Genomic DNA, 6,072 nt, shown 5'->3' on the forward strand with positions numbered 1-6,072 from the left:
ATCAAAGTAGTAATATCGCTTATAACAAAGAAGAATATTCCAAATTAATAAAAAAAAAATGATATTGGTAGTCTAGTTGCTCTCGTATGTACACTCAAGTTCGACTCCTCATCTCAACAGTTTAGGCTATACTAACTAAAGCAATAGGCTTGTAGTTTAGTCGATTTTATGATGCATCCGAGGTTCCAAGTTTGGTTCTTTCCCTCCCCACTATAGCTGGTATGAAACCCAATTATAATATGAAAGCAAAACGTGATAGAATTATCAAAATTTGTTCATGAATTTAAGCGGAGGTATTGAGATTTAAAGCATCCAAACTCAAATCCTCTACCATCTGGACAGTGTTAGTAAAAGAGTTATGGGTTAGCTCCAGTGTTAGTAAAAGAGTTATGGGTTAGCTCCAACATCCAAGATTTAAGTTTTAACAGATGCTCCTTAACTGAAATCTTGAGCAAGCTACACAACTTCAATTTCAAAAACCGAAACCACGAGTCCACAAGTGAAAATTGCACGAAACCACATGGACAACATAGATGTAATGTAAGTTGCTGAGGAATCGAAAAACGAACATGGCATTGCATATCAAAGTTCCATAACAACGGGTGAAATCATTATAACCGAATTGCAAACGAACATGGGGTTGCAACACGATGTGCTGGTCAAATTTGACCACTGAAATCGGTCTTTGATGAAATAATATTTTCTATACATTTGATAAGGTTTGATCAACACCTAATTTCTTCTATGTACAACATACAGAATGGAACCATGAAACCCTTCCGATGACGCCCTATCTTGAACCATTGCATTTAAATTAAGAAATTATTATCATATCAATCAGATAAAGACTGCAACGCAACGCAACACATCTACAACTTTGTTGATTGAATGGGAGCACAATAGAAACCTTACGGCCAAAGAGAAATTTTTTTACTTACTTTTTTACAATTGCGTAAACACTAAGCCAAACTTTAGCGATCTTTCTTTTTCTGAAGTAACTCCTGGGATTCCAGCGGAAACAGAGACAAAACCCGCATCCTGTACAAGATCAACCGAGAGTCAAAACAGATAGAAATTTCACTTTATTAGAACTCAAATAATGCTACTTCCTCAATTTCAGGACCAACCGTATAATATTGAACATGTTGTCAATAATGTGATTAATATAGCAGTTTTTAATTTGAGAACCTACACCCTCCTTTCGCGCTTAAGCATAAAGTTATTAGATATAAATACTAGAGCTCTAGAATGCAAGAACAAAAAACAAAAGAGATGAGGGCGGATGAGGGGCTTACGGTATTTCTTTTAGAATTATCCCAAAAAAGGAACCCAAAAATCAAGTATGAGTTAACATATTTGAAACACAGAGATCATATATTCATAAGTAATGAGGAGCTTACGATAAGTTATCTGCAGCGTTAAATATTGGAAGCTTTCCCAACCCAGCACCTTCCCATTTTGTCCTTTGAGAAGAAATAACTTGCTCAGCCTCTGAGCCCGTTGTTGTCAAAACAAACTGAAAACATCTACGGTTACCACATGTGAATAACAAGATGATCATGGTTAAGTTTTATGCAGAGTCAATAGCTAATAAAGTAAAAAGAAAAATATACCAATGGAAAGAGAATTGCCATAAATCCATAGCTCACAAGAGGTGAGAAAAAGAGTATAGGCAGAACGCAAGGGCTCCCTGCAGAACCGTAAAGGACGTTAATAACCTCCAAACATGTAGACGAATGTTAAATATAGGTAATACAGAAATGTTTACGTGCCTTAAATATCTAGAACATATTCCCATGTCACATGCTCTTGGAGTCAAAATATTGCATTTCAAGAGGGTTTATTTATAACTGTCTCGGCTTTTATTTATATTATTAATTTATTATCATCATTATTATTTTATTTTGCTTTTTGTCTTGCTTACAACCTAATCAACATCCTATACTTTAAACACCATGATTCAGCCCCACAGCAGCTATTCCATACACATATAATAAGACACAACGAGTACTTATCTCTTCGTTTTTTCCTTTCAAACCAAACAAAATCAACCATCGAATACAGTTGATCACATGTTGATTTCCAAATAAGTGAAAACAGAACTGACCAAAAATAAAAAAGTGAAGGCACATGATAAAGGTGTCTCAGCATTTGGTAATTATAATTACACAAGCATGTGCCATGAGGAAGCTGCAAAAGTAAAATTCTAAGTGAAGATCTATATCAGCATAATTTTCAACGTGGAAATAAACAGTGTATAATGTGGCCCAGGAAACTGCATACGATAAATAATCGTTCACTTGAAGGGGACAAAATGCATATGAACTGAAAATAACCGGAATGGAAGTATATTTACCAAAACCAGCAAAAAATGCCCAATTGGATTCAAAGAAATCCAAACCGTTTTTCAAGACGAACTTCAGAAAAATTCCATTTGTACCTAAAAGAGTTCAAAAGGTGCATTAGCACACTTATCTAGGCAATTAGTGAGTGCAACATATTAATCCAAAAAGGTATATGCACCACATACTCGAAACAGTAATCAGCATACACCCAGGAGTTCAAAAGGTGCATTAGCACACTTATCTAGGCAATTAGTGAGTGCAACATATTAATCCAAAAAGGCATATGCACCACATACTCGAAACAGTAATAAGCATACATCCAGGACAGAAGCAGAAAATTTAGTGCCGCCCCACCACACGGTATAAATCCTGTCACATATACCTGCAGAAGCCATCAAGCCTGTCATTCATAAAGTGACACATAAACCATGGAGCATATTGCAATTTGAAAATAAGCTCCTCTCTCTTTTTCTCTATCGTTCTCTAAGTCTAATAAGTATGAAATCTAACTCCTGTTCCACCTATAATTCCATACACCCAAATAAATACAGAACAAAAGTTATATATACCTCTAGGAAGAAACAACTCAAAAGAAGTACTGAATACATCTGCACTCCTAACCAATCATGACCCTGCAAATTAAACAGATGCATACACAACTCATGAGATATATAAATATCTATTCAACAAGAAATGTCAGAAATAATAAATATAAAAATTAATAACAATAATAAAAAACGTAAGCTGTATTTAAGAATAAGCTAATTACCCTCCCAGGCCAGCAGGCCTTTCCGGACCAACATTATTTTGTAAGACCAATACCTCATTTTGTCTGACAGGATCCAATGTGGTTGGCCTGGACCTCCCCATTGAATAAAATCCATACTTAGCAATGTCATTGTGCCTTCAATTAAAATAAAATTGTAGATTTGGATAATCACATGGTAGAAATTGGAAAAAGAAAAGGCATATCAAGACATGCAGAACTTTAAACAAATTATCATATATTAACAACTAAAGGATCATGGTGACCTCCAGAACTTTTAACATTCTGCACTGCAAGATATAGATGTGAACCTTACCAGGGCTCAGTTCATTCCAATGGTTGTTAAAACAGAATCGAGTAAATAATGTAGAGGTAAAACAATGAAGCATAAGGGGGTAATTTGTTGAGTACCAGATGTTGCTTAGGATAATGCTGAATACGTATAGTGGGTAGAAGCAAGTTACCTGCAAAGCAAAAATAAATAAATGAAATAAACAAAAATTATATGTTCTGTGAGTTGAGAAAGGGATTAAATCCCTTCAGTAATTCGAGCATCTATAATGATAAAGAAATATTTATAAGATAACAAACTAACTGAGATTACATACCAGTACAGAAATATAATCTGAAACAAAGAATTTGAACATCCAGATATTACATGATGCATACCCTAAACACTTTCTTTAGCCACATCGCGAAAGATTACAAAACTTAATTTTAGGCAAAACATTACACAAAAAATCCATATTCATCCATTTTCCTACTAAGAAATATTCAGTAGAATGCCATCCATGCACCAAATGAGGAACTTAAATTGGCTGCACACTCACATAAAAGAGTTGTACAAGTCCCTGCTGCAAGAAGGAATAAATTTTCAATATACCACCAAATGAGCAGAGTTCTTGAGAACTATATTCTGGGCATCTATCAGGTAATATCCAGTGTAGAGTTGGGATGAGGACTGAGTTAAGGATAATTATACTGCAAAGAGACAGATTAGGGAATTTGAATTTCAATACTAACACATGCAGATTTAGGATGCACTTTGTCCAGCAAAACACTGGAAGCACTTTTATAAGTAGCTTTTACTTTACATGATGTCTATGTAGAGGTAATACTGGGACATGAAAACTAAGGCGACCATATAAGCATCTAAAAGCTTGACAGCATCGACATTTACCTTCAGCAGGAAAAAAAAAAACTAGGCCATTTATATGGATAGAAAAGTTGAGCCAAACTGTGACATAAAAATCGTTAATTTAACTGATTCATTTAAACCTCGATAATATCAGGCAAAAGAATCGTCTATGTCATCACATTCAAGTTCCTTCATTCAGTTTATTTCACCTTGATGTCAAAGACTCAAAAAGTATTCTCTTCACCAATTAGATAAAGCGCACCTTCTTCTATCATTCTTATCCCTCTACTTTGATCAACATTATTCATAGCTTCTACATATGTTACAATATTTTCCCTTGACCGAAGTCCATCTTAATTTAGTACAGCGAACCTCGATTTGCTTCCCTTTGTCCTTCCTAAATTGACATTTTTCATCCATACCAGATGACATAGAAAGAACGCAAGATCAAAATTTGGACACCAGTCGCTCATCTTTGTAAATACTTTGAGGAGTAGTAGATTGCCACAATCGCTCTCAATCGTAGTATAATCATTAAAAAGTGGTTATCAAGTAGTTCTTCATATTCGCAGAAAGATTAACAAAACCTGATAAAATGCATCTTATATTGAGCACCCTACAGCTTTGGCAAATTAATCAACTCGCTCGCATCTCTAAGAAGATAAAACTTCTAGGAAATTTTACGGCCTGAAACTACTCAGTTTACTCAAACCATACCACTACGAATAACACAGAAAAATCAGAAAATGGACTAAATGACTAGTCTAAAACATCACAATCCAGGGAAATTTTTGTAACTGTCGAAAAATACGAGCAAAAGCACACGAAATTTCACAGATTTACAAAACTACAATTCAAAGCCATTCCTTGAAGCATTAAACTGTATTCACTTTCATGACTCATGAGAAAAACAGAGAGAAATTTACCTTCCTAAGAAAATGAAGCCGTTTAATAGAAAACACTGTCCTGTTCGTATCATAAGCTTTCTCGACCTGCCATAACAAATTAAAGATGATAAATAAAATATTAACTAATTAAAACATAAGCAAAAGAAAGCAAATTTTCTTCTCTTGCTTGCTCCGCTTTCTCGGCAACCAAACAACAAGAAAGGGCAGTTGAACCGAAATTAATCAAAATAATTAAAGCGTGCGATTGAAGTAATTATTTCTAGAGAGAGAGACCGGTGGCAGAGGATGAGGACGCGGTGAAGGCAGCAGGCCTCTCAGAAGCCCTCGAGCCAAAGCAGCGTGGCTTGCTTTGATTTTGCTCTGAAAGCGTTTATCCATGGCTTCGCAGCTTTCATTTTTTGCTGTGTCTGTGATTGTGAGAGAGACGGCGGACGGAGGACGGAGGACGGAGGAGCTTCTGTTTTTAGGAGAACCGGGAGGAGAAGGTATCTTATATACTGCGCGTCACGTCAGCAATCATTATTTGGACAGAGAGGATACATACTCTTAGTTACGTTCTTTGTTTATATTTAATTTTAAATAAAAATTTTACAATGATTGTTTATCGTACTATGTACAATGAACGAATGTAATTGGATGATCTCCATGATCCTCGGGCAAGAATTCTCCTGGCATTATTTGGTTCTACAAACAATTGGACAACGTTTAATTACATCTTACACCCTTTTTGCTCTTTAGTTTTAACTTAGGATAATCTAAAAAATTATAATATCAAATAACCCCTAAAGTTCAAAATTTGTACACTATTGGTCCCTTCAGCGGTCTAACCATCAAAAGAACGGTTCTTGTTTTTTATGTAGCACTTAATCTTACGACATGTAAGTAATGAATAAATACCTTGTAAATTCCATGTGG

The 6,072-nt window shown here is 35.2% G+C and overlaps 1 pseudogene; it reads right to left on the reverse strand.

The window, feature by feature from the left end:
- Nucleotides 1-1,396: 1,396 nt before the first annotated feature.
- Nucleotides 1,397-5,552, reverse strand: LOC137718474 (protein EI24 homolog; annotated as a pseudogene).
- Between the last annotated feature and the right edge of the window lie 520 nt (nt 5,553-6,072).

This window comes from Pyrus communis, chromosome 15, assembly GCF_963583255.1.
Source record: "Pyrus communis chromosome 15, drPyrComm1.1, whole genome shotgun sequence".
NCBI classification, from domain to species: domain Eukaryota; kingdom Viridiplantae; phylum Streptophyta; class Magnoliopsida; order Rosales; family Rosaceae; genus Pyrus; species Pyrus communis.